Genomic DNA, 27,536 nt, shown 5'->3' with positions numbered 1-27,536 from the left:
ATAACGAATATCTGTATTTTTGATGATAAATTTGATGAATATTCGAGTAAATGACAGTCTTCGAATTGACGATTTAGTTGATCACAAAAAACAGGAATTGCTACATATTTATTAACAATCGTATATATTGTGTATACATATATTTATTAAAAGATTCCATCTATGGCGCAACAATATATAATTATGAAGTCTACATAACTTGTTTAGATTTTGCGCAATTTATTAAATATAATTATTTCTCATATTTTGACGTGAACCATTTAAAAACGAGCTAAATATAGAAATCGTGTACTAGACATTTTAAATTACGACAGATTTTTCAATTGCATGTTGACTTTCTGTTAAGTGATTTTAAATGGCACGTATGCCACTTGATTTATCGGTGCTTGACGTTTGTTGAATTCCGCACATAACAAAAATCACATACACGAAATTATCACATACACGAATCACAAAATTGTATCGATAATAATTCCACAATTGCACTGTCTTTCAACTTGCGTTCCATGATAGGCAAGCAGGCAGGCAGGCAGGTCCCTACCTGGAAACAGGTAACTACTTATTGTCACCTCTAACGAGGCTGCGGCAAAAACTGAGCTATTCGCAGGTGGGAATGCTGCCAGGTTATGAAAGTATCAATTACTTGCTACGTTCAGTTCCCTAATGAGGGAAAAAGAACCACAGATTACGAGGGTCTGCGAGAGTCGCGCCATAGTTGGGGTCCTTAGATCCGTTTCGATTTTTTTTCCGAAATTCCGTTTGCAGACATCGAGAAGCGTGATAAAATGTATTACAATTTTTCAACTTGCACGTTTCGCAATTTATCTGATATCTGATTTTATCCTGTCATTCTTCCCTTGTGGTACATGGTCTAAACAAAATAAGATCTCTGTTATATTCGATAATCTGCGGAAATCCGGGCATGATTTTCATATAGAATTATAAGCGATATAAAAATTTTTATAGAACTTTATCTCAATCGATCTACGTAGGTACATAGCATGAACCCTCGAGTTTGAAAACCATAGAAGGCAGGATTCGTTGTCGTATCCAGTGACGTCATTCACTTTTCTGGTGTCCCATTGTTCACAGACAAGCGTGTATCGCTAGACGAAGAAGAAGGCGAGCAAGAGTCATTGCAGTTCGAACAGCAGACCGGTAGGTTCCTGCGGAGGAAGGCGGTAGGTTGGAACATGATTCCTGCGTTGGTCGCAAACTAATCATTCAATAATACTATCAGTATTGGTAATAGTCAATAGAAGTTGTTAACAGAGAACGCGTGATATAATTTTTGTTTTGTAAATTATAATATATAGAAGATTATTTATTTCGTATTTAAATAGTCACGGTACCTTAGCACTTCCGCAGTGTTAGACGAGACGAAAAAGCTAACATCTCGATTGAATATTCTTCCACGATTCCTATTTAAAGGTCATTGGAAAGTTCTGGGATTCGGCACGCGTCTCTGATCCAGAATCGACAGAGACCATGACCATGGTAGCGATGATGTCATCGTCATCGGGGACTTTCTCTTCCGCGAACTTTCGTACGCGGGCGGTATCTCTCCGTGAGCATGGAGGTGTAGCGCGGCTCGGAGAGCCTTTCCATTCATGAATTCAGCCTGTCTTCAGAGAGGTGGGAATAGTTCAATAGTGTGTAGGAGATAAGAGAGAGCATCACGTGAGTGTGCAGATCGAGGATATGCAGATTTCAATCACGTGCAACGTACTTTACGATAAAGCTAATTCTAATGCTTTCCCTGTTAATATCTCTGCTCCAAATGTGGTCGGGACAATTGAAGTACGGGATTATTTGCCGATTATTTATCGATATATGACTTATTGACAGGTCTTATTGATGCGCCAAAGAAGTGAGTCATTGTACTTGCGCGAGGCTTTACGATGTCTAGCTGATAAGAGTGCCAGTGCATTGGCAAATAATGAGTCAACGTTTTAATTGCGGACGGCATTTACGATCTAGTCTTCAGCAGCCGAATTAATCTTGCGGTAATATATCGCGCTAGTTTTCGCTTGTTTTACGCGCGGTATCAATTTGTTGCAACGAAGGTTTACCGAACCCTTTGTAGGACTACAGGATTGGAAGGCGTCGACTCTTTCTCTCGCGAATGAACTCTCAAAAATACTTACATATCTAATCGTAAGTGAAAAACCGGTCGGAGCGCGGACCGCGGAACGAGCAATAACGTGTCGAGGTATATGGAACACGTGGGTCCTCTTGAGTGCGACTTAAAGTAAGAAATAATTCTCAGTGTTCTCTCGGTGACTGCACAAATACACGTCCGATACATCCTTCATTCGCGACATATGGAAGTGGATGGTAGAGTTTTATGATGACAGAACATTATCGGTACAAGCACGGTGGTCGCCGGTTTCGAGTGTCTTAAGCCGCTTCATTTTTTTATTATATCGAATGCCAGCCGGGTATCAGCCGTCATCCAACATTCTCGATACCTAATGGCTCGTATTAATCGACTGGTGCAACGATTATCTGCGTCACCGGTCGAAAGTTAACCAAGGCACCGATTACGTTGACTGAATTAGGTCGCCCGCGGCTGCAATTAATAACGAGATGACACGTCCATTAGCCGAGAGCCGATGCCGGTCTGTCTGAATGTCCTGCTGACAAACTTCCACCCCGTGTATGCATATGTCTTCATAAATATTCCACGGTTGCGTATTACGAGGGCAGGGTGAAATATATATCTTGAAATACTTTGCTGCATCGCGTGATCTATTTCATTAACAGATAATCCTTGAAAGTGCATATCTAATACTAAGAACTCGGAAATATTTTAATAATTAAAACAAATTTTGACAAATCTACGTATAAAAGATTTATGACCGTTTTCACCAACGACGTTTAACTTGAATCTTAGTTCAATTCACCCCTTGTCTCTTTCTAATGGACTCCCTTAGAAACAGACAAAGAGTGAAGCTTATTACAATAAGAAGTTTTATCGCGGCTATTCTTTTAATTGGCAGGAAGTATTTCGTTCTCGTAACGTTAATTAACGTGAGTGTGTTCTACACTTTGCGACAATAGAACAACATAATTGACGATCAAGAAGGTGTTTTAGGAATCGATCGAAAAGATTCACCTCCGTCGAATTCTCTTCCGCCTACTACATAGAACGCGAGTAATCTCGCCATTTCATACTTTCTCGTCATAGTACGAGACAAACGTGTGCTAAAAATAGAAGGAAATTAACGCCGTCTCTGCAGAGCAGAGGCTGCAAGCATCCCTCATTGTATACTCCGAGTGGCTTGCATGAACGAGCGACTCGTCACGTATCGCTGAAACGTTCTTGCGTCATCGTCAATACGACGTCACGATGACGTCGCGACGACGGTGTATGACAACGTCTAAATATTTGCCCGCGATCGAATCGGACCTTCCGGGAAGAGATCCACGCGCACCCACCTCGTATATCGCCATAATTGGAAGAGGATCGACCGGAAGCAGTATGACACAGTTGTGCATGTACGTCTGTCGTTTCCGACTTTTCGCGTAAGACGCAAATTATCGTTTATCCGACGATCTAGGAAATCCCCGGCTTTGTGTGCATAACGAAGAAATCTGTTAGCAATGTTCTAACTGTTTATATAATTTGAACTCATCCTTCACGTCATCTAACTTCAAACATCGACTTGCATTAATACTTTGATATTCTAATGTATGAATCATAATTACAATATTTAATTTTTCACCGGTCACATACTTTATTTCCAATTGAAAAATTTTTTTTTTTCTAAAATCCACGTAAATTTGTATAGGTAAGAAACCATTTATTTGTGTGTAATACGATTATTTGGTACGCAATTCTTCGCGCGTCAATGATCGGCATCGCAATGTAAAATTCATGGATCACAGTTGTACATGTCGCGCGATGTTTTCGTTCGAGCGGATTTCGTGATAAGATGCGGACGAGGATAAACTTTCCTATTGCTGATGGCACGTTCAAATGCGTCGGCGAACGTAAAGTCCGCGATCAAGGCTATATAATGGTTGCATTTAGATGTGCATAAGTCACTCGTAAAACTAGTCGGCGCTGTATATCGTCGCCGTGACTGCATAAGAAATCTCGACGGCGATGTCTTCGTGAGGCACACGCTCTTGCGAGCCTTTTACGAGATCGATAAAGCGATGGATGGCAACGCGTGCGCGCGCGCTCACGCTGCGGAACGAATTAATTCTAGTCGCGCCGGCACCCGCAGACTGGTTACGATACACCAGCGGTCTTGGCAGTACACTTGACAGTAGCCGCGATCCTTCACGATCTTCACAATTGATCGGAGCTTCCGTGAGACTCCTCTTCAATACAACGGGCCGATTCTCCGCGAGGTAGAATACGAGTCATGGGCGCAGGGGCGCATGGCGCATTCGTGTGCAGATAATGCCGCAGGATTTACGACCGGATATAGATATAGCATACATTTATCCATTAATGCTCGAGATGTTCTTTGCAATAAAAGTAAGACACCGATACAATCTTTTGGCATATTTTTCGCGCGAATAGATAATAGGTTTTTTTTTACAGTAAAATGTGATAAAACATAAAATATAATGCATATCAAATAAGAAGGAAAAGCTTGATTATTATGTTGAATAAACCGCTAATAACATTAAAGAATTTACGCCTAGTGTATTTGGCAATGTTTAATGACAGAAATAAATTAGGTAACGAATTCTATATTGATATTACCAAATTACGGTATTCTGTATAGACTTTCACAGTACCTTGCATGATTTTCGAATATATGGGAATCTCGGTCGCATCTGCGGCTTATTTCAATGAATTTTCGCAGTAACTGACGTCGCATCGGTGTGACCAGGTCACCGACATTTTCGCAAATGCATTATGATAATTGTGAAATAACGAATTTATAATTTGCACAAATGATACATGATGGTTGCGGCCCTGCAAATTATACGGCATGGCAAAACAATTTCTGTCTGTCATTTTCCCGCGCTCACCGCTCCGCGCGCGGTGGACCCCGCGCGTTTTTTGCACTAATCGTCGAAATTATCCTCGTGAGAAAATCGCGAAAAACGCCGCGCTCTCGCCCTCCCTTTGCCGGCCTGGGTCTCTTTCTTTCTCCTTGACGACTCCTTTTCATCCTTACCTCAGTGCCGCCGTTATGAGAGCGAATACGCATAATGATACGTCATTTCGCGGGGATTCCTGCTCGTCTTGTTACTCATCGTTTATTGGTGCAAATATTACAGACACCGGATACAAAAGCGACGGTAATGACTTTGGCCAAGAATGTTGATGACACGAAGATAACGTTTGTTTTCACAAGATGCTGGGCCCCTCCCTGATGTTATCTTCGCAATCTGTTCTTTTGTCTCTATCTTAATTGCACGATCGCTGCACGTTGCCTACCGCGTTACTTCGATGATTAGCCTCTCGCTGACTGACAATGAAACAACCGTGTTCGTTCTAGGCTCCAAACGAGAGTAAGAAAGTAAGATGGCACCAAACGTCAAAGCCTGACAAGCTCGTTACTTTTATTTTCGGGGCAGGGCGGGCTTTCGTGTTGCTGCTGCACGTTTTTTCGTTTCCTCCGCGGGTGTGGGCCGGCTGTAATTATATAGGGCCCGCCGGCCGACGAGAGCCGACTCCCACTTAAACATTGCGAGTATTAAATATTAATACGTATTTAAATAAACCTGCAATGGAAGACCGTCCCTCCAGCGGCGGATCTAATCTCCGGCCGCTGAGCATCACCGCCGCGCCGCGCCGCCGCATCTTGAGATCTCCTCGCAGAGTTCGTATAAGCGGATATATGTATATGCGTTATACGCGGTATATTTGCACCTTTTCTCGTCTCACAGGCATCGTGCCCGCCGTTGCTCGTAGAAGCGACATTAGGTTTACGTTTCTCTCGTCGGGAGTTTTACATTTTTATTACACGGGACGGGATTTTGTGGCAAGCATGTTAAATAACGACGATAAAGAATGCGTGGCATATTCTTTGAAACTTTCAAGGTAGGCGGATATGCACCAGACGATAATAACGAACAAATGAACTGGAGATACGCGTATTGTGAAAAGAAAATGACGCGTATCGTTTGCGACATATTCTTTTCGAATTCGAAGGTACACGTTTTATGTGAAAAAAATCAACTAGTCATCCTTCGAGAGGACGATTGCACGCGATGTTGGGCACGAAAATTGCGTTCTCCAGTGACGTTCTAGGAAAGACTGATGGTCTCATGGAATGACGTGCAATCGTGAACAATAAGCGAAATAATTGCATTATGCAATGAACTCGAGATCCTTATATCTAAGGATTTCCCCTATTCTCGCTGCTTAGCTTAGAAATAGACAACGTCGTTTAGTTTTCAATGTCCTGTGACGTCAACAACGTCTTATTAAATCTTATTAAACCATAATATCCCATAATACGTATTTTCTGATACATTGTACTTAAAACTTTCGCAATTACATCTAGTTAGTTTGTACAGTCATTCTTCAATGCGATCGTTAAGCTACTTTTTATCGACTGAATATGAACAGGATAACAACATTACAGCTCAGTACTCAGTACGTATTTAAATTGTGAGATAAACTGAAAAATATTACACACGTTCGTAATGCATTGTTGATACTTGATTAATGAAGAAATGACTTTGTTTTTTTTTTTTATTACTGACGACCGATCGAATAATAGCTGTAATTATTAACGTCGCGTCAAGATTTATCTCCAGGCGCGTTTCAAGTCGCGGTTAAATCCATATGATGTCAGCACTTCGATCTCTATCCTCATCGCGCATTTAACGCTGAATGAGGTTGTCTGATTCCAAGTCTATCGAATACGAAGATAATAATTAATGTAAACAGAACGTGAGCGATCGAACACCGGCATTTAGCGCTGAATGCATGGCGGAAATGTAAGATCTTAATATTTAGTTGGATGAGTGTGCGGCTGATTAATAACATAGGATTTCTCCTGGTCAACGGCCGTACATTGCGACTCGTTCATAGGAAGAAACGGAAACGTAAAGTCAGCTGGCGGATAATCGGAGAAAGCTGATCGGGAAATTTGCTACAATAATAATTGGCACACTCTGGTGCTTTCTTCTATACTGCAACCGAACACTCGCAGGCACGACTAGCAACAAGAATGAACTTAATAACAGTAATTGATAGTAAATGACACGCTGCCCGATTCGATCGAGGACTATTGATTTTCTATCTAGATGCAATTGGTATTCTTGCAATCGGTAGAATGTATCTATTGGATTATCGAACGCTCGACATGATTGTTAATCGTGTTTCGGACTGAACGACTGATGCCGAACACTATTATTACACTACAAATACGAAGTAATAATGCGTAATGATTGTCAATGCAGACAAATCACTCTCTTATTTACTGAATAACGAGAAATACAAATTTCTCTCGTAAATATCGCAACATGAAAATGCCAAAGTATGTTCAATAACTGTAAACATAAATCTTTATATTAACTCTCGGAGGCAGAGAAAGAGAGACTATATTTCAAGTTTGTTAATCAAAATATATAAATTCAAGTACAGCATAAATATAACATTTTTCTAGAGAAAAAGTTATAGTACATTACAAATATTTTAATATAAGTACTATAATCCTTAGAATATATTAATAATAATAGATATATAAAAATAGTTTCTCTTTTATATAATGTAATTTAAAAGTGATTAATATACTCTAATAAATAAACTGGTCACTTTCTATCTGTCGTTTGACATAAATTTCACGGTAGAAGAGGAAGCAGGAATGTAGTTTACAACTCCGTAACATCTGGCGAATATAGTCAACATATTTATGAGCGGCTACCTCGGTATTCGAGTACCCTTTCGTCGAAGATGACGGCCGTAGGAGGTGACGTTGATACGCGGATCCTATGGTATACATCCGCATAAATGTTTCCAGCCAAGCTGGACGGCTGACAAAAGTGAAAATCTGGAACCACCTACAATCCCGGTAACCTCCTCGCCATTGCCATTGCGAGAATTCATAGTGGCGAACGATCGTGAAACGCGAACCGCTGCGTGTCGCTGAAAGTATGCGGCCTGGTGAAGCAAGGTAGTCGCGTTGATACAGAGATATGTAAATTAAGGTCGGCGCAGCGGAGTATATAACAGAATGGAAGGAGAAGAGAGGATGCGAAAGCGCTACGCGCGAATCGCTAGGTGCCTTCTTGGCGCGCGCAAGGACTAAAGGATGAGCTCGGATAAGCGCGCACTTTATTACCAGGACGCGCCCACACGACCTTATTAACCTGCTAACCGTGACGTCACGTCATTAAAATATTTCCTCCCTTGCTAGGTAATTCCGTTCCATGTTCCACGGTCTCCAGCCGCGACGATAACGTATTAATTTAGTGCCCTGAAAATACGCATTCCCCGTGCATTAATTTTTTGTGACTTTATAAAGCAATATTTACATCTTAAACTATCTATACTTTAAACTATGACTTTATGATTTTAGATTGGACCGATACTGTGTAAGAAACGTAACATTAAAGAGATTGATGTAATCTAAATAAGAACGAATCAGAAAATTATAAAAATTTATTAATAAATAGCTTCGAATGCAATATGCACGGCTCTAAACAGGAGTTAGGTAAAAAGCACATTCCCCGTCGCAGATAAAAGATACACAATTGAAAAAATCATTCTATCATTTGTCATGTCGTTACGTGAGACCCGGGAACGGTGTGAGTATCGATCAATTAAACCGGCATCAAAACGTCAGGCCCAATGGCGGTATGCGCAAAAAGAGCACGCGTGCCAAGCCGGTACTCGCTGTCGCCGGCGTGAAATATCGTAGCGGCCGATTTTTACGCACCGGTAGAGCGTTTTTTGCTCCCGGCAGCGCGCAGCGGCGACCTCGGGAGAACGGCAACGGCGAATCTCATTCTTATAACGAGGCAACCTCGACGATCGCCGATTGCCGCCGGAGGAATAGGTGTAACGCTCCTACCTCTCGAGTGTCGTAGCGGGAGTTTACGGGCGGACAGTTATTTGTGCGCGGGCCCCCGAGGCGAGAGACGGTCGGCAGACGGAACGAAAGAGAGAGAGAGAGAGAGAGAGAGAGAGAGAGAGAGAGAGAGAGAGAGAGAGAGAGAGAGAGAGAGAGAGAGGGAGAGAAAGGATAGAGGAGGGTAACTGCAGCACGTGTGCACACCCCCTTACGGTACAGTACATGGTATCCCCCCTGTCCGCATTCTAGAGATTCTGCAAAGAGTAAACACAGGCGTGCGCATGCAAGCGCCATTGTGCTCCACGCCGCCGGCCGATTTCTTCTTTTCTTCCTTCGTCCTTTTCGCGATGTTCCCCTGCTTCCTTCATCCCCCGTGCAACACCAGCGTACGTTGCTTCCTCCCCGTCGCGTCGCGTCGCGTCGCGTCGTCGCCATTCTCTTCTACATTTGCTGCTCTTCACGGTTTCTTTTTCTCCGCCGTTGCCCTCGCCGCGATTACACGCGAAGGCAAACACGACGCTGATTTATCTGCCGGTCTCAGCGGGGACGCGCGTAATTTACTGCGACTTAATTGCATTTAATTCAAACGACGCAATTGTAAATCACAGAGCGTCGCGCGCATTGCGCGGGTCAGGCACGCCTGTTGTCGATACGATGTAATTACATCCATCTGCGAGTTAGTTGGCGATGAGGACGCGAATAACGATAGCGATGCCGCATGATGCTCGTTAACGTATGACGTATGCTTTTTCCTATCTACGTCAATCTGTTGCGCGCCATCGGTGTCTTCGAGACGATTAAAATCTTGGAAGATTACGCGGGCGTAATCTTTTATAGATATTAGATGCTTATTTTTAGTACCGGAATGTGTGATAGACAAATCACGTCATATTTTTGGAATATTTTATTAATAAATTGATAAATATCAGTTGATTCAGTGGAAATTAGACAAATTCTTTTGCTACTTTTGCACAAATGTATTATGTATTATTTTATATTTTATATAATCGATATTTAAATCTTTTCAGGAAATTGGATAGTATCAACAAAAAAATGTGCGATAAGATAAGTCGTCAAGTTATGACCACTGCAGTAAGAAGTTTTTAAAAATTCTGAATATAAAAAATAGGAATTTATTCTTTAACATATTAGAGCAAGATTAGATAAAATAAAATCTTGATTAATTTTGATTAATATGGTTTATAAAAAAATAAAAATATTCTATATCAAATAATTTTACATTTATATTAAATTAGGTATCGAATAATTTTAGAGACAGGTAAATTTCAACAAGTTTTGAAATATAAATTTAATCTTTTTATAGACAATTAAGAATAAATTTAATATATTAGTAACATAGTTTTTTTAATGCAAATTTCTCTTTCACCCATCGCGCATCAACGATGCTCGTTCGCGACAAGATAGTGATACAGTCTCAGAAATCGTGCGCAATGAAGATTCGCGCGATGAGCAACGACGTAGCTCAGCGCGCTTATTAAATTTGCATATTGCAATTTATAGCACGACGCACAGGCGTCCACCTCCGATCACGATAGTATTGTCCCACCTCCCTAAAAAGAACACGCATCGTCGTGACACTCGGCGCGAGCCCCGACGAAAATTTATCGCTCGAAAGAGAGCGCGCCGTGCTTTCTGGTTCCCGGGCGAGTTCGCGAATTTTGAACCGTCTTATCGGTTGCTCGTGTCGGCGAATCGAGGCGAGCGCGCGACAATAATTTCAAGACAGTCTCCTCGTAAATCTAGTCAGCGAACTAGTACCGCACCTCCATTATGCGCCAATTTCTCTTATGGGCAAAAAGCGTTGGGATTGGCAACCAATAAGCGATCTCACGGGCGTTACCAAGCCCGAGTCGTACATGCACGTGTCCTGACACGCGCGGCGGACGGCCACGCATGTGCATTTTCATTCGTATGCACACACGTACAGAGCCGCCCGCCGATCTCGATTCGAGCGCAAACGTCGCCTATGCCCGCGAGGGGTTCTCGAAGTAATTCCGTATCACCGCCGAACGCGGCACGCTGCGTCGCTTTAGATGGTGAGGCTGACGGCGTGCCGGAACCCGGGGTTGACTTTCAATACGTTTTAACGAGCCTCAACGCAGCTTTTTTCCCCAGAGAATCTAAAATCAGATTATGCTTCTAAGAAAGATATATGCGCACGCTTGTAACCGTAATGACGTTATTTTCGCATAATAATTTCGCGGTGTTAAGCGTGCGCAACGAGCGTTACGTCGTTACATTCTGTATCGCCACGTTACTGTCTAATATATTTAATTTTCTTGAATATAAACTCTTTCATGGATTTTTGGTATACGCGTGCACCACTGAATGATCTTAGAAAACTGACGGTGAAAATTAGCGTATAAACTGATACCTGTACGTATCAGAAAATTCCTTATAGCCGTGTAACTACCATGCTGCATAATATTAATTATGGTCCATATGTACTATATAGTATCAATAATTGATTCTTGATAATCTCAGAATGTAGTAAAACGGCACTCACGCAACACGATTTAGCTGCATAATGCTGCGAAAGGGTTTAAATGTTCAGTCATTAGTATTTATATACGATCAATTATCGTCTTAAATAGATATGAAGAACGCGTTTAATATCCTCAACTGCGGGAGAGAGAGAGAGAGCGTACGATTTTTTTTAAATATGGATAAATATATTTGTCATGATTCGAGCTTATAGAGAATTATTGATATGGTTACGAGTGCGCGGAGTCGCAAAATATCATTAGCGCGTGCAATGGCGTAGAACGGAAAGAGGCGGCGGATAATTCTTTGGATGCCGAGGGGGACACGTAGACGGCCTCCGGTATCATTTGTTTTGCTCGAACACACTGCGCGCGTGATAGGACGCGTACTATTCATCTTATCCTTTTCCTTCTCATCGTTTATTCCTTAAGAAGACCGAACGAGATAGCTGCCGGCGTGTGGCAATATCTCGGTAAGATGCAGTATCACAAAGAGCGGAAAGTTAATCACTGACGAATTAAAGACACGACCTTTCCTTTGTACACACACGATGAACCGTGTGAGAAGTCTTTTTTTTTAGCGGATGGCTTACTCATTCGCTTCACGATGGAAAGTCGATGTATCGTAATGTTATCACGAGTGAAATGCAATAAGATGATAAATTCTGACTGATACGGTGACCGAGGTGACGCTAATCCCGTGTGATTATCTCGGTGTTTACTTTAGTTCGACATGACGCGCAAATTTATATCCATTTACCGCCTAATAATAATTTTGTTAATACGCGGAAATGTTTATCTCCCGCGCGATATTGTTACGACAAAGAAGTTGTTCTCCGGCGTAACAAAGAAAATCTTTCAGCAAACTTAGATAGTACAGACCACGAGATGACTTTATCTTACTTTTACACCTGTTCGACAACAACCGGATGTCGGACAGACGACAGTAAAGACACTAAAGATGGAAATGAGGAGGAAGTCTGCCGAATTTTGTATGGATTCAGAATTTATTTAGAAGGAGATTTTTCATATAAAATTGTACAATACAATACTGTCCGTATATAATATTGATTCGTCATTCTTGACAAATATGTAACTAGACATGGAAGATACGTATTAATTTCAACAAAATTGAACAAAATTAGACTTGCCAATCGATGCTTCAATGTATTCTTTTATTGTCTTTAGTTTAGTTAACGATATCGAATTAAAATTGATAAATTAAGATGAACAAGAGTCGACTTTTTGAATATATGGGAGTACTAAAGAGCAATTTTGCGTTACTTAATAATTAATAACCTGTTACTTTTATACATAATATCATAAATAAGGTGCAGACTGATAGCATTTGTAAATCAGAATCAGAAATAAATTGGGTCATCGAGCGGCACCTTTCGCGTCAGCAGAATTATTTTCACCGATCGCGCGGTGGCCTCGATCGAACCTTAGACCTTGGGCCAGATGTTACCCTCCAGGATCTCGCGATCGATCCCTCCGACGGATGCGACCTTGTTCGTAGGTGCCTCCACGAGGTGTAAGGCGGCTCGAGCTAAAAGGGTCGATGACGAGAGAGTTTGGAAATGCGCATCCCACGTGGGTGAGTTAGTGCAAAGCCATCCTTCCTCGGCGAGTGCAGTCCTCACTCCAGGCTCGGTATCCAAAGCTGGTGGACTCGGTGCGACTCGATAGGTGTTGCTGGCTGGCGCGGGGTCGGGGGAGACAGAAAGAAACTACGGCGAAGGGGTGAGGAAGAGGAAGGGTCAGGCTGGGACAGGACGAAAGCTCAGGTGTTCCGTTTCTCGTGCCAGACTCATCTGCGCGACGGTTTGGCGAACCCGTTGTCGGTGAACCGGCGCGCGGCTCACAGTACCCGTTCTCATCTTGCCCCACTGCTGCATCTCACGTCCGTCTGCACGCCCACGTCCCAGGAGGAGTCCTTAAGGTCTTTCTCACAGTCGTACGTTGAACCATTCGCTGCGTCATACGTGTTCCTGAGATTGTAAGCGTGGTAGTATCTCAATCGTAAAAACTTCTGCATTACATCGTTACAAAAATTCTTACAGGTGCGCAAAATGTAATGGATATGAGAAAAATGAGCTTCGAAATATTTATCTTTTTTCAATTTATCCATTGATTTGAATACATTGAAGCATGGCACCCCAAATTATTCAGGTATAAAATGAATATATCAATACTGAATTATTTTGTAATATTTATCATGAATGATTATCGCTGAAATATTGTGAAACTAGCTTTTAATTACGCATTACGATCGTTAATCGCACGAGGCTTTGTTGCAGTCCGCTACAACCTCGAGAATATAAGTTTCTATAATAATAAGAAGTACAAAACAAGTATTACAAAAACCGCTGACTGTGACCGGAATAAATGAAAATAAATAGCAAGCATACCTTCGACCAGTTCTTGCAAAATCAAGTGCGCCAAGTAAAGTCCCGATGGGATTTATTAGATTTCAATCCTCAGCACTGGCACGCGGTGCCCTCTCATTGATATGGGCAACCATATTTCTGCTTTGACAAACGATTCTGGCGGACGTACTAATTACTCCCCACCATCAATAACGTCTTTCACGTTGCGCTCTATACCGGATGTATCGGAGAGAACCGATTTCCTCGTCGGATCGAACCTCTCCTTTGTCCACGACTGTCGCTCGTTAATTTCGTAGCGCGCGCACGCTGCCGCGAGCCTTCCCGGGTGTGTAACCGGTGTAACGTAATAAAATATATCTCTCGGTGTCGATCGGACCTTAGCCTCCAACAAATCGTACATACGCCAACGTCGTCAACACAAACGCGATGTGTAGGTACGCGGCCGCGGAGTGTGGATTCACCGCGCGCGGCGTGCGGTTCAATGCGGCCACGGGACATCTTCGAGAGAGGCACCGGGCGATTACAACGATGATTGCTCTACATCATCCAACTAACGCTGTACTCTCGCGTGATACGGCATAGGGCATAGTCCTGGACTAATACCGCAGGGGGACGCGTATCGATAATATACACGTCTCGGCGAGGCTGGTTGCCTTCATACGCGCGTAACTTATTGCCGCGTGCTCGCGACAGATTCGCTGAGGCCGTACACCGTTCGAATATATCGTATGAACAAGGTATGAAATATTAGTGAATAGGTGCTTAATGCTAACAAGGCGGCAAGCGAGAGATTGCGCCGCTCCATATACGTTGAAACTTCATAAAGTAAATGCGTCATTTCAACGCGTCATGACTGGCGATCTGATAGAACGAAAGCGAAAGCGCCGTTGCGTTAATTTGCTCTGCATCGAATAGTCATTTGGATTACTATCTCTCTCAACTTTCCTCGCTCCTTACATCAGGTAATTTTCTCAAGTTACGACGTAATCTTTAATTTATAATTTGCAAAAAATAGAACTTATGCATGAATGTCTATGAATGCATATACATGTGTACGCGCGCCATTTTCTTAAGAAATAGGGAACGTTTATGAATTAATTCTTTGCTTAATTCTTTTTATTTTAATAATCTAAATTTTACACACAATCATATTTACAATCCGCTGAATATTCGAACAAATCACAAATTACTACTGTGATACTGTTATTTGTAATACGCACATTTTTTATTTATTACTAATAATTTTCAAAGTTGTCAGTAAATATAAAAAATGTCTCTCATAATATCTTTTAAAAAGCGAGAAATTTAATCTCGCGTGCCATAGCATCGTATCCTTCTACGAATATTTTTTTTACGGAGCACTGTCAAACACGCTTCTTCGGGCCATCGCGACCGCCCCTTTGTATGTACGCGCAATCATTACACGTCGAAATCGCCGGTAGGTGCTTATCCTTGCAAATTGTAATACACACAAAAGTTTCGAGGCGGGTCTCTCGGGCGTAACCCGAAACCGCGCGCATCGAGAACGCTTAGGAGGCGTCCGTGAGTCGTCCGCATTTACGAGTCGTATGAATATAAGATGGTCGGGGCAGTTTGTTGGATGCATGCGACGAGGTATAATCTTTGTCCCGCACGCAAGGGGACTTTTGAAGGAATGAAGGGCGCGAGGTTTTGATGAGAGTCGAGGCTGTTATCCCGCGTCGCGTATCCTGTGATTGATTCTGGACCACGTTTGTCAGCTAGTGAGTACATGACTTATGTCAAACGTATATACGTCTCTTAGCTTTTAGCTCTATATATGCTAGCATTAAAAAATGCAACGATTTTTTTTAGAGAGACCATAAACAAATCTGTAAAATCTAAGAGTATTATATTTTCTTTGCTCATTGTCGCTTTCTGCAATTCTAATTTATTGAATTACTTCGTGTCGATGAGTTCATATATTCTCAGTTGATGTTTCTATAGCTCTTTTGTGGTTTTACTGACGTCGATAAAGTCCACCTAAGGCAGTAGAGCCATATATCACACTCGTGTCCAAAATAACATCACGCTCGGGTTTATGTCCGATTTTAACTTACGTTTATTATTTGGCGCGTATTTTCTGCCGACCGATTTATACCCCCACGTGTGGGTATCTAAACGCACGTTCACTTTTGGTTTTACGATCAATCGCGGGTTTGGCATGTTGCCATTACGATCATATCACGTGTACACGCGTCTCAATGCGCTACGCAGCCTGGTGAATCACGGTGTCCTATTAGCCCACGTGGTTGCCGCCGTTGGAAAAAGTTTTGTCGCTTCTTCGGCGTTGAGGAAACCCTCGCGATCGTGATTGGCGGGTCAATTTCAGCGCACCAGGGAACATTATGAAGATGTCGATCGTTGATGCGAGTATTCCTCCTACAGGATAAGAGCGCAGGTTGTGCAATTTACATCGCTGTCCGTTATGGTGTTCACTAAAGTGACAGAAGTAACACGGTTTCCCCGCGGTGCGAGGCTGAAGGCGGACGTAGATGTATCGTCGGCCGATGAAGATCGCCAACGTGCCATGCCGTGTCGGTACCTCGCATTAGGGCGCATCGAAAGTCGCGTGAAAGGAAGATCAATGAATTGATATGAAAGTCGAACGAGTTAATGAAATTTTTATTTTTGGATATTTCTAGCGATAATATAAATTAATATAGCAGCGGATTAATATATATTCCGGATAATTTAAAAGCATGGAGTAATTTTGTATCATCACAATCAAGATACCGACAAATATCGTGAAATGTTATCAATATTCCACAGCGTCCGTTTATGAATGGGAAGAATTATGAATTGAAGGGGAAAAGGTGAGAGGAGCAGAAAAAGGAAGAACGGAAGAGAGAACGGTTCGATCTCCGCGAAAGTTGCGATGCCGCGAAGGTACGTGATATCATGTCGAGGGAAATTATAATATCCTCGTTTAATGCGGGTACTTTCTACGGCCGACGACGCGTCCGACTGAAGTAATACAGAAATCGCAGTTATATGCGCGCCGGCAGTTATATACGTTGATCCAGTAACAGAAACGTCGTGAAAGTCCACCGCAATCGTGGCGGCTCGCTTTTAATCGCCGCTTTTCCCGAATAACGAGCAGCTGGCAGCGCGTAAGGCGTATCTCGCAGTAAACGGGATAATCATTCGTCGTTATTAAGACGGGTACGCACGCGGGGTTGAGCGCGCTCTTGGGCGACGGACTGGCCCATATCCCCGGCGCCCACGACGACAACGCCGATCCCCGACTTCGGCATTGTCGTCGCCGAGTTTTACGTCGGGCCATTAACACTTCCCCGACAAATGAAGGCCCCTTCTCTTCCTGTTCGTGACGCGCACGCTATGTACCGGCACGAATGCAGCGGAGCCGCTCGCTGCACCGCGAGAGGCAACCATAATGCGACGCCCCCGGAACGAGCAATTACGAGGACTCGCGTTCGCGGACACTTCGCCGCACGGCGAATTATGTCGCGGCAGCGGGGATACGTTACGCTCAAAATTCGCCGCGGTAATGAGCGACGCGGGCACGCGATAACTGCATCTTATGCGTATCTTATGACCCGATTTTATGGCTGGAGGGCCGTGCCCAAAGAGCGACGTTGCCCGTAGGTGGCGGTCTCGCACTATTGTATGCTTAAATGATGCTTAAAATTCCACGGAGTTCGCTGTACACTAAAGTTATTTGCTTGGAGCGGTTCATGTAATAATAATATGCGTATAATGTTAGCAACTTAGTAGCTGTAGAAAATCTCAAAGTACCTATGCGTATTTCCACAGGTTACACTTTTTTGCGAAAGAAAATTACTTAACTTTCGAAACGAAATAATTCACCTAATTTAATGTGGAAACTTTATTTAAAATGTTAAAAATATGATATATATATATTTTATACTTGTAATTTTAGTTACATCTTAGCTAGACGACGTCTCGCGATTAGATACCTTGTGCTATACATGCAGCACTGTAGGTAGGTATGTGAAATATACTTCAGTTAAACCAAGATTACAGTAGTTAGGCAGATCATCGTTCGATGATGTTAGGCTGATGTTAGGATGACTCTACTTCTGGCATGGTGAATATGATCAAATTATGATTTCTTGACAAGATATCGATAGTGTTATTACAAGCGGCACGACTAATGACATTATCCTGGATAAGTATTAGTTTGTTAATGAAGTCTATTAATAGGGCTTATAACTAGATTACGAAGAGGATTCTCGCAGTAATCTGGTTAGAAAAGTGACTACTATAATACTACAGCAATAAATTCATTACCATCGCGATTATGAACTATAAATGAAGGTATAAATGCAATGCATTCTCCAATTATGAACTACAATTGGAGTCATTAATTGATTACTCGAACTGTTACCCTTTCGTGCTTATCTCGTTTCATTCTACACGATCCGCGAATGACTTGTTTGTAATACTTTCTTTAGATTATTAATTAACTCGAGTTTTGTCTTGAACATTAGCTTTTTATTATTTTTTACATGTTAAGAAACCAATTGACACACTTATACACGTTTTTTTACCGCGCGTACTGCAAATTACATATTTTTTACATTATTCTTTGCTATATGTATTTATTTAGTAACGATAGTGACAATTATTTTCCGTCTCCGCGCGTGAATTCATAAATAATAAAAGTTCTGATTTCATCTGAAATCATTTCCAGCTATAATGATATTTTGGAATGTGAAGAAAAGAGATTATTGTCATTTTCTCTGAGTTTTTATATTACATACTTTGATCACGTTACAAGATGTTTTATTTTTGTTTATTTTTTCGTTTATTTTTTGCGCGTATAAAATTATTACACATATCTTATCGTGTATCTTTATTCATTAAGTTTGGAGCGTTCATTATATCACATCAAGAGAAAGCGCTACATTATTTGATGTATAAAAAAAATATATTTCTGCATCGAACCGGAGCAGGAACTTATTTTGTTGCAGTATGTTATAGCTTTCTGAAAGCAGAGGAAAATACTTTCATCGGGTTTGTCGATAGTTGTGTAATGACAAGGCGCTCTGGATGCTGCAGTTGGTGCATACCTGCGTAATAAGTAACAAGTGATCCGTGCACATTTTCTGCGCCGGAGAAACGTTAATAACGCAATGTAAGGGGGGGCCACCAGTGCCACCACGCCTTCACTCTCTACGATGCAATCGTTCGAGTTGCCAATTCAACTCCGAGAAAATAAAACCATGAATATTGCGTAATTTTATATTTAAAACAAACTTTTGTGAGTGAAAAATGCAGAACGCAAACTATATCTAAAAATTTTTAAAGAGTAGTAATAATTTATGCATGTGTAATAAGCACATTAAATTACTAGCAGGTACCTATTTATTTTATTTATTCGATTGTAATTTAATTACAATTATTATTTCAGAAAATATCGTTTAATATTAAAAATATTTGCTATAGAGAAGAATTGAAGAGAGAATTATGAAGATCGATCCTAAATAAAATAGTAGGTTTTTAATTATCGATTTTCAATGTGTAAATGCCTTCGTAATTCTCACAATCTTATTCAAATATCGTTTGAAACACCTTGTAAGGAGTTTTTATACCATTCATCTAAGAGATAGAGCTAGTTTGTCGCTATTACATAAGTATAGTTATAACTTTCACTCCTGTTTATTAATTAGCAATTACTGCCAGCTAGCAGATTATAATCAATAAGTTTGGAAAAATTATGTAAGGATTTAGTCTTTATCAGTAATATTATTTATGCGTTTGATTTAATCATATGAGGATTTTTGTGTTCGAATATACACTCGTGAATATACTTCTTTAAATGGCTTAAAGCTTATACTCATGCCTGGCTTATCTGAATAGCAATCGCCATTTCGATGAAAATTCGCAAATTCCATTACAATTATTGATTGCAGGTGATAATCGCGATTGCACCGTCTATCTGTTCACGCTTGTATATAGGAGGTGTCAATTACCTGAAACGACGGCTTAAAGCCTGTACCCACGTCTGATAGGATCACAGCGGTTTTTTTGTTATCGAGGATCGCGACCGGCGATCTGCCCAGACAGACCGGCAACACGTATCCCTCTAAGCAAGTAACGTCACTCCTTGTAAACACACACTTTGAATTCTGCTTTCTTACGGCGCGGCGGTCAATCACGGCAACGACCACGCACCGCTTCAGTGATCATTGTACATCGTATATCCATTAGATATTTTGATAATGAAAGACCACAGATTAATTTAGAAATAAGCTGCGATTTGCATGGTTAGCCCACTGGATAATTTATTTTTTAGCGGGGGCTAATAGCCGCGACTACAGCGTCGAGCGGGTTTCGTGAAAAATAAAGCTGGTGGAAGAAACCTGTCAAAATGCTTCATTATCGCGAGCTTGTAAAACGGAATTGGTAAGACGCGTGTCGAAAACTAAGTTTTACTTACTGCAAGAGAGTGCAAAGCATTCTCGATTATGTATTACGAATATATTTTAGATAAACGGTGAGAATACAAAATTAATAAATTAAATAATGAAATAAAGAGAAGTATGGTAACAAGCCAAAATTCAAATATTTTCCTTTATGAAATGGAGTTTTGTTTGCCATGATCACACTGCAGAACACGAAGATTTACGCATTATCTATATCGGTCGTGTTCACAATTTCTTGAAAAAGCCACTCTCTGATGTTATTGAACATTTTCCTTATTCTGTAAACAATATATTAACTATTTTTGATCGATATAAGTTTATCATCACAAATAATAATTATTAGGTGAAAATATAGTCAGTGCTCTCTAAAAATTTCAGTACTCCAGTTTAATTGATGTTGGATACGGTTTCTCGATTAAGACATATTAATAATTATTTAGTGGAAGACAATTAATTTAGTGACGGTCGCGACACAACGAATTGACAGGTCGAAATGAGAATCGTGCGGACACAGTCGCGCGTGTCTACCGGTTACCTTTTGTACCTCGTAAAATTAGAGCTGATCTAACCAGACAGGATGCCGGTGGCTCTGGTGTGCCTACGCACAACGGAATCCGTGTGCCGATCGCAGCGGTTATCGGGTGTATCGAGTATATCAATGATTCACTCTTGGAATCTTCGGCGCGGTGGTCTCTCGATGAATCAACCGGTTGCAAAGCTGATTTACACCTTCCCGAAAATGCGGTCGATAAACTATTATTAGATTTCATTGAGATCCGCGCTATTTGTATGACCGCGCTATTTGCGGTTCCGCCCAATCGCTTCTATGTAGATTTTGCGAATCCTTCTAGTCTACGAAGCAATATTTTTTTACGGATTCGGGGATTATTTACTTCTTTGATCCCGCCGCCTATCGATTCATATGTTGATGCTATCTGGCGCAACAATGTGGATTAAATAAATTTGTTTTGCCTAAAAGGATTCATTTAGATAAGAATTAATTTAAATTGCATGGAGTTTTGTGAATCCTAAAAAAATTGATGGTTTAATAACGAAGATACAAGGTTGGGAGAGCCTAGAGACTATTAAAGATATGGGTATTATTATGTAAGATGTATCAAACAGAAAAATTAAAAAAAGAAATGTTTTTTATATCTACATTGTAATAAAATTTTTTATATGCCAATAAGTATCTTAAAATTTTTTTTTTAAGTCAAGATTAATATTACTTCTATGCATTCATTATCTTAAAAGACAACAAAAACTATTTTGTTTCGACAAGTGCTAAACGATTCGCGGATTTTGCAGCTTATTATGAATTGTGAGTTTTTTCTAAAAGCTATATTCACGTATACTCACATATTATGATGAGTCATCCGGTTGTAATTATTGCGGCAAGATCAGATACGGTTTTCTGCGCCGTTATTTATCTACGAAAACAAGGATCTGGTGCAACATGTGTTTACGAAGCGGGCTGCGTCGACACCGAGTGCGCCGTATTATATATATGTCCTAATTGCTGCGATCGTCTCACCTTCTCGGCGTTGACAGGTTACTGATACGGGAAGTATCTAAGTGCTATCTATCTGGCGAGCGCGACGCGTGATGTGCTCAGCACGGCGAGAAATGAAAAACCTCAAGCCGGGTATCCCTGCCCGTTATTACTTGGAAAAGGGTCGACTTTTTGCCATGCATGCACTTGCGATGATAACGATCGTGCAGGTGACATAGTTCGGACGTGCCGCGATTATGTCATCGGTTGCTCCAGGAACGTAGCTGCTATGGTTATACCGCATCAGACTTCCCGTGGATCAGCATCGAGACACCTGCAAGCGTTATCGTCTCAGTTTACCCTTTTCTCGCTTCCTCCCACCCTTCATGCACGAGCCCTTATCGGTGTGTTTACTTTAACTGCGTCATTCATACCATTGCACCTTAGGCGTTTGCGAATAATCTCGCCAAAGGCAATCGCTACATTCTCATCGTGCTCGTATACAATGTTACTAGGAAATTGGCCTGATAATTTCGTGATTTAAAGTAGTGTATCGTTATCGATGTCATTACAAAATAGATCCTTTTATTTATGATGTTTTATACAAGATTAACGCAATTTTCAGACCGTTTCAATGTAAACGTATTGAGCTTTCACAGTAGAACGATAAAACAAATAGATTTACGACTCAATACTGTCTGGCTGTTACAAGATTGACGTAATTATAGAACAAGGAATAGAAATAGATTTGGTTAGTCACCTATTTAATGTGCATTCCTACAACGTGAACTGAATTGCATTAGGTTACTGTCAGTTATATTTGTAACATCTTTGCGTTGACTGTTTTATTGGATTACCGGAATGTACATAATATTTTATATTTAATGGCTTATCTTTAAATTAATTCAACTATTATCAATATTTAATTTTTACATTCTTATAAAGATACGTAATATTAAAATTAATTCATTGATGAAAATTTTATACTAAAAATGTTTATATGTTATTCGTTATCTTCATAAAATACACAGTGCAATATTATTACACAATCGCACAACCGATACCATATCTTAAACTTAAGACATTCCGAAATATTGAGATCATAGCATCGAATCTCTTCATCGATCTTATCAATATTTCGTATCAGCGATTGTTGTGCAGGCATTGCGCGATTATTATTTGTCATCCATCGAGTAAGACTTGCAATCGTCATTCTGGTGAGTGTCTGTCTATCGCGCGGGGAATTCTCTTTATATACTTGCAGACTCATTATTTACTTAGTCCCGGTAAGGTTCACGTTCGTAAGAGATCAAGCGGAGTTCGATGACAAGCGGCGCGGAAGCCGCGATTTCTTTCTCTCGACTCACCGCGGACGATGACACGTTGACATGCATCGCGAGAACAAACGGGCGAAATCCACCCGGCATCAGCGAGTTTATTCGCTCGCATCAAGAATAGGTAGGAATGCGAGGAAGGGAGCTTCTGGTCCTGTTTCACCTGACAAGTTTACACGAAGATGCACCGTGGGCGGTTCACGAAAAGCCACCTGACGTGATGCTAGCGTGACGAACTGGTTATGCTCACGAAGCGGTACTCGATGTCGCTCTTTGTTTACTGTCTAAACATCTTAATATCGCACATAGATGCTTCATCCTATCAGACTCTCCGTCTGTCTCCACGTCTTATCTTCTTCTATTTCTCTTGTGTTATTTCTCTTACACTTGCAAACAGAAGTTTATGTTTCGCGATAGTAATCGGGGCATATTTTCTGTACTGATGATTGACAGAGTACAATATTTGCACATAAGTATACACATACAGATTAAGAATATATCATGTAAATATAGTCTAACTAATCCGGTTATATCAGATCCAGGTACACCGCATCAAGTTGAAACTGAGAAACGCGAAAAGAGTACCGAGGGAGCAATAAAATCTCGCTCTCCATCTACCCACACCCAACAATATACGCTACCACAGCCGTTATGACGTCATTGTCGTGACTGCATCCACCCATCCCACATTCCTCGTGTCTCTCGTCCCTTTTGAGTTCCCCCGTGAGTGATTATCAATATAAAAATGCGGGCCGAATTTTGCACGATAAATCTGGGGGGGAAAGTGAGGAGCCGCGTACCGTCAGGAATACCAATCAGCCGGTCGGACTAGATGTTTGCCCCCGATCTGCATAAAGATCGAGGCACGCCGAAAATTATGCCGAAACACACCGGTTACGATGCTCTCGCTGTAGCCTCGCGATCCATCTCGTTCGACTCTCTCGCCCCTTTTCTTTTTATCCGTCGAAAGGGTGCGTCCAAAATCGTTGTCTCGAACAACGAAGTTAGCACCCGAACTTTTGATGTTTATACTTTTCCTATATATTTCCACGGAAAAAAGGATAAATTTCTTTTTTTTATGACTATAAATGTATCTGTAAATTTCTATAATTTGCAGATCTATTAAAATGCATATAGCGTGGCATTATTTAATAAGAATAAATTTAGGCAAGGTGTAATTAACACGCAAACGAATATCATTGTATTCATTTGTATGTAAAAATACATTTAGCACACTTTATGTAATGGCGATGTCTATAAGTTACATAATTGTTTAATGCTTTTGCATATTCGACTGTTCGCATTAATGTGCGCATTCATGGGGCGGTACGCGCGAGACGGGCAACTGTAATCGCGAGTATTCGAGGGCGGTACCAGGCGGTTTGAACTCTTTCCTATATCCACCGATGTACAATTATCCAACAGCCATAGCATGCCGCCGAAGGCGAACATCTGGAGCTAGCTGTTCGGGTCGATTTGTCACTGAACGATCATTAAGCAATGCCGCAGAAGAGAAGTCGTTTTGCAAGCAAGGTGGAAATAATTCTCAGTTGGATAATCGTGCGAGGGAAGAAAAACGGCAAAACGGCAAGTTGCCGTAGAAACGTAACGCTCTTGTTAAAAAACACATTTATACCGCAGAATGCTAATCGTCATAAGTAATTTTCGTCTCATGGTTCATTAATGAAAAGAGACAGTGATTGCAGAAAAGATAAACAATTTAGATTATTCAAGAGCACATTGTAAAATATCTTTTATTCAAGCAAGGTATCCGTTAATTATCTAATCGAATAGGGTCTTAGAGAAAAATGACAGGGCCGGAGGCAAAGTCATTAGAATGTATCAGATCGACATTATCGGATTGGAAAGGAACTCGTTGTAGGTGGAAAATTATCCTCTGCGCACTACAAGGGTACAAAACATTAATTTATCTGGTTGACAAGAATTATTAACGTCTCATATTAGTGAGATCTAGGACAGATTTAACGGAATGTATCAAACGTACTTTTTAAAGAACTTTACTAGACATATTGTGGCATTAATCGGATAGGTAATTGAATAATGTAGATTACAGTACATAGCTTATATTGAAACTCTCTATAAGAACTGTTTCAATATAAATCTCCATTTGCTATTTAAAAGTTAAGATATAAACTCTAATAGAAATAAAAAACGGGTACAGATTATTGATCAACAGCATGTTTTTATGAAAAGGCTTTTCGAGATTTTATGAGCTAGTCGTAACAGTATTTTATAGTTTTCTACATTTTAATATTCTTTTTAATTTTCTAGATTTTATATGGCAAATTTATTAGTTCGTATTTGTAATTTTTAAAAATTATAGCGTTGTTTTGCAAATAATATTTGCGTCTTCGTTATGGAATTCGAAAAGTGCAGCGTAAAGACGTCGATTTAGAATCCCCATAAATCATACGCTACATAAAGAAGTGATACTTTTATAACCCACTTGAGGAGACCATCGTCATCAACGTTCGAGCGGATTAACTTGATCACCGAAGAATTCATCTACCTGCGGTTTTCGAAAGTCGACACGACCATTCGCTAAATCCTCACGATTGACGCGACTGTCAGGGTATTTCTTCAATGGTGGCAAACGTTCAACGAGCGACAAGCCTGACGAAAAGTTGCCAGTCGCAAAATGCAAACGCGAATAACCCCAGCTGCTGCGATATCGCTACATCGCGCGCTATTTTCGGTAGCAAGTCGTATCGTTTAAGTATCATGCGCCGTGCAATGAAAGTGGATTAGCATTACGTGTACATTGTCATCCTGAAAAATGTACGACCGTACATTCGACTTTTCGACGCGAAGAAATCGAGGCCGGCTCAATGGTTCGCTGATTTTACTCTAATCTCTCTTTACGAAGTTCACTTACTCTTTGTATTGCCAATAACCTTAAGATCATCTTCTTTATAAAGTAACTTTTCCTTGTACGAGCAATTTCTATAAGGTCAAATGTCTGCAGCTGCAACAGCAACGAGGATGCAGTTGTAAAAAGTAGATGCGTAAAATCTATTAAATAATGCGAACATTACGAACTCTTTATATCAGTCATACAATATTTTTATTCTAACGTTTTAAACAGAATCGAAATTAGTTTATTCTGTTATATATATTATTACTAATAGAAGAGACAATATATTAGTGAATAATGACAGTCATTAGATTTTGCTCTATGCTTTAATGTATTAAATACACTAGTTATAATTAATTATATTTTTATTGTGTCGTCTATGAGACAGAAAAACGGATCAATTTTCATGCTCAGTTCAAACTCAATCTTGCTGTAGTCTTCAAATTTGAGCGGACGCGATAATGAGATTGGAAATTCGCAAGTGTGTTAGTCACCAGCGGAAGCTAAAAAGAACGACGTCGACCTGATTCTGGGGTAAAATTCGCTAAGCGGTAAAAAGTTGTTGATTAGAAAGCGGCGTCTTATAGGGCCAATTCCGAGTTCGGTCGGCGAGCTCTCGTTTCGATACGGGGAAGAGTCTCTCAGTTCCGCGGGAGACCAACCGCAAAAGAAGACACGACCGGACGACTACCTTGGTCCAAGGACCAAGGACACGGCGGAGCATGGCGTAGACGGCCACCCATACCGATCCATCCGTGGTCCGGGTTATGTTCCCACGTACGGCGCCCCGGGCAGCGGGTTCTGGCAAAACTTCCAAAGACCCAAATTAAAGTCGTTGGCTGCCTCCTACGAACTGTTCGTGGCCGGTCCATCGATGCTGCATAATTAAAGGAACGTCATGTAATTGGAAGCTGCCTTTGTTCGCCATTCTTCTGCTGCCATTACGCGCTTCGCTCTGAATTACGCGCATTCGCGATCCACCGGTGCATGAGACTGTGAATTTCGTGCAATACGCGAGTCAAAATGAAATTATACGAGCAAGATGGATTAAAATTTGCACGATACGAGAGATGGATTGGTAAAATATAATAAACCTGTTCAAAAGCTTATATATAAAGTTACAAACGCCTCTGATCTTACCGTTCCTTTGTCAAGTATAAGTCCGATTCGTGATTGAAGGTGGACGCGGTCATCGGGTGTCTCAACGATTAAAAAGGAGCGCGAGAACATTCTACAAATCATAAAATATGAAATATATCGTCAGGAGACCATTGAGTTAGGAATCTATTTGGTTGCGGACCGCTGGAAGACTCATGGAAGAATTCGTGTCCGTTTGAGGGGGTTAGTACTGGCCACAGCGGCAGAAAACGACGAGCGATCGCGCGGCTAGTGGAAAAAGGATCACCTACTAATATTTTTATTGACCGTAAAAATCGCGCTGTAACCGGGCATCGGACGCGCCATGAAACGGGATTGAAAATGGGGATACTTTCGATCGTTATCCGTGACAAAGA

General features: G+C 41.0%; 1 long non-coding RNA gene across 2 annotated transcripts; it reads right to left on the bottom strand.

Moving 5' to 3' along the window:
- Positions 1-109: 109 nt before the first annotated feature.
- On the bottom strand, positions 110-4,624 carry LOC139808540 (uncharacterized). 2 transcript variants are annotated; one of them, XR_011730894.1, is made up of 4 exons: positions 3,442-4,624; positions 1,353-2,751; positions 644-1,166; positions 110-541 (listed from the first exon to the last, which is right to left on the bottom strand). It is a non-coding gene; the product is annotated as an uncharacterized lncRNA (long non-coding RNA). The 2 variants fall into 2 exon arrangements; XR_011730893.1 differs by having other exon boundaries at positions 1,353-4,609.
- Positions 4,625-27,536: the final 22,912 nt, after the last annotated feature.

This window comes from Temnothorax longispinosus, chromosome 2 (assembly GCF_030848805.1).
Source record: "Temnothorax longispinosus isolate EJ_2023e chromosome 2, Tlon_JGU_v1, whole genome shotgun sequence".
Lineage (NCBI taxonomy): Eukaryota > Metazoa > Arthropoda > Insecta > Hymenoptera > Formicidae > Temnothorax > Temnothorax longispinosus.
This window is presented reverse-complemented; position numbering and strand designations above follow the sequence as displayed.